Source organism: Equus caballus, chromosome 8 (assembly GCF_041296265.1).
Source record: "Equus caballus isolate H_3958 breed thoroughbred chromosome 8, TB-T2T, whole genome shotgun sequence".
NCBI classification, from domain to species: Eukaryota; Metazoa; Chordata; class Mammalia; order Perissodactyla; family Equidae; genus Equus; species Equus caballus.
The window spans coordinates 98651756-98654583 of NC_091691.1; positions in this window are offsets into that span (position 1 = coordinate 98651756).

A 2828-nucleotide genomic window follows, 5' to 3' on the forward strand; every position below is an offset into this window, starting at 1 on the left:
GCCACGGCATGGCTTGATGAGCTCCTTGTAGGTCTGTACCCAGGATCCAAACTGGTGAAACCTCGCCTGCCAAAGTGGTTGCACGAACTTAACAACTCAGCCACAGGGCCGGCCCCTCAAGGTATCCTTTTAGACAATGGACCTTTCTGCACATGACTGAAGTGTTAAACCCTCCACTTGCATTATGAGAAGTGTCACCTACACCTGCTCAGCTATATCACACAGGTCATCACTTGGCATCCTCTGAACAAACTCGTGAGGAAGGTGCACAGTGGTCTTTTTATTCTGTAGAGATGATCATTGGAGGTGCATCACTCCATTTAGGTCAGCTTAGGAGAGAGGCCTCCAGTGACAAGGAAAACATCACCTCCCCTTGCCCACAATCCTCTCTCCTCACCTTGCTTTCTATTCCTGTAATAGTGCTTACTACCACCTACGTGGTGAATATGTGGTTTCATTTGTGGTTTTTCTCCCCATGACAGAATATAAGCCCCATGGGACCAGGGATTTTTATCTGTTTGGCTCACTGCTCCATCCCTAGCTCCTAAGATGGGATGAATAAATAAGCAAACGAATAAATGAAAAGAAGGAGAGATCGGGAAACAGGTCAATGGATTCCCCAGTGCGTGGTGGAGCTAGGGTTCAAACCCAGGTTTTTCTGACACTGGAGCCCACGCTCCATGGGCAGCTCCATCATCTGCATCATAGTCCAGCTATCCGTCATGTCAACCCCCTGCCAAGGCTTTGGAATTTGGAGACAGAGCAGAGTTGCCCCCAGAATGGGCAAGGCCTTGGGACTCAGCTTTCCTTCTCTGCTCACCTGCACCCCAAAGTGCAGCTGTGGACCAAACCATTACTTTCCTAGAACCAACATTTCTAGGGGAAAAACCAGCCTATTGTCTGTGACAACTGATGCTGTTTGTCCAAATGCTTTGTGAAATGTCAGAAAACATACGTACAATCTAACGTCAGAGTCGGAAAAGGTCTGAGAGATTATTTTAGTCCAAAACCCTCATTTAGCTGATACGATATGTGGTCCTTCATCCCAGCTGGTTGAAATACAATGAATATTTGATGCCTGCTTTATATTATAGTTTCTTTTTCTCAGATTCATAAGAATGTTTGTTGTCTTCTGAAAGAATTAGGAAAATCCTCTGTATTAGTGACCAGTCTAGATTTCTTTGTGTTTCCCGTATCAGTTATTCAAACAAAATGCAGGATTATTTCTTGGTGATTGATTGTCCAGGAAAACCTGTTTAAGTAGCTTGATTTCTTTCCCTTATCTTTAGGTTCAGGAAATATGGAACTTTGTTAATTTGTTGCCAAAATTTTTCACTTTGCAAATACAATATTATGAACAATTCTAAATAAACCTCTGCCTTTGCCAGAGAAAAAAGCAAGACGGGTCAGCAGCAATTCTGCAGGCAGAGGTTCTAGCCTTAAGGTTGGGTAAGGGACAGATTTAACAGCTGTTAGGGGGTCCTAGAAATCGATTGAAAAATGTCTCTTAAGAAAGGAAGAATGTGAGTCACTCAAAATTGCAGCCAAGTGCAATGGCTATTTGGGGTCAGTTTCTCCAGGGTAGCATCCTGTGATACACACGTGGGTGCATCTTACATCTGATTTTTTGCACTCACTGTTTCGCATAGGGAATGCTGAAGAACACCTCATGCAGTAAGTGAATGCAAATGCACACCGAGGTGCCCTTTGGGAGGCCTGCACTTTATCCCACACAATCCCCCCCCCATCGTCTAAGGAATAATGGTGAGCAGGGCTGACCCTGGAGCCCTGCGGGTCAGGAGACATGTCACTGCTTCTCAGCACAGTGCTGGGCTCTGGCGACTGGCAGGCAGAGATGCCATGCAACTCTGGACGAGATCTGAGGCTGTCAGCACAAGCCGAGGAGGGCCAGTTAAGCCACACAGAGTTGCCAGATTTGTTGTTAGAAACATTTAGCTTCTATATTTAATATCTGGAGCTCACCATCTCTGCCATCTCATGCACGTAGGGATTCCAACAGACGGGAGGGTGGAACGGTCCGTTTTAAAAATCTGGCCTGCTTGGCTAAAAACGCCTGGCAAGCTGGAGCCGTTCCTAGGAGCCAGGCCCCCGTCCAACCTGCATCCATCCGCACTGCTGTCTGCCAGGGAGTTAGCAGCCTCCCAGCAGCCAGCAACTGGAGTGCAGTCTGCCTGCCCGCACTGAGTCCTGGCCCCAAGTGCAGCCCGCTGGCCCGGCTCAGAGAATTCAATTACCTACTCGCCACCTACAAAGCTCCCCTGAGAAGGGGGTCCCCTCCTTCATTTTCACGGGACCAGAGAAGAGAGAGGGCACAGAAAGGGGCAAGAGAGTAAATGAGGGGCAGGCAGCCCTTGGAGAGCAGGGGTCCACTGGGCCAGGCCTGGCCGGATTTTCCCAGCAGCCGGCGCAGTCTTGGCAGAGCTCCTGGGCTCCTTCCAGGGTGCGGAGTCGACCTGTCCGAGTTACTATGGTAACAAGTTTCCCTGGTTACCTGGAAGGGAGAGTCCTCTGAGAGGAGCAAGGAACAGCTGAAGAGATGTGTGAAGGGAGGATTTGGGCTCAAAGAGAGGGAAACTCTGAGGACAGAGACCTCACAGAGCCCTTGTCAGGGGACACCAGGGAGCACCAACTTGAGAAGGGCCAGCGGCCACCAGCTCACTCTCCGAGTATCCACCAGGTATTAGGCACCTGCAGATGGACTTACCTGAGATGGGGGCTGTGTGTCCAAATGGAAGTGACCCGCCCACAGACGCTGCTCTTGGGGACCCACTCTGACTCTGAATTTTGTTTCCAGGAACACGAGATGG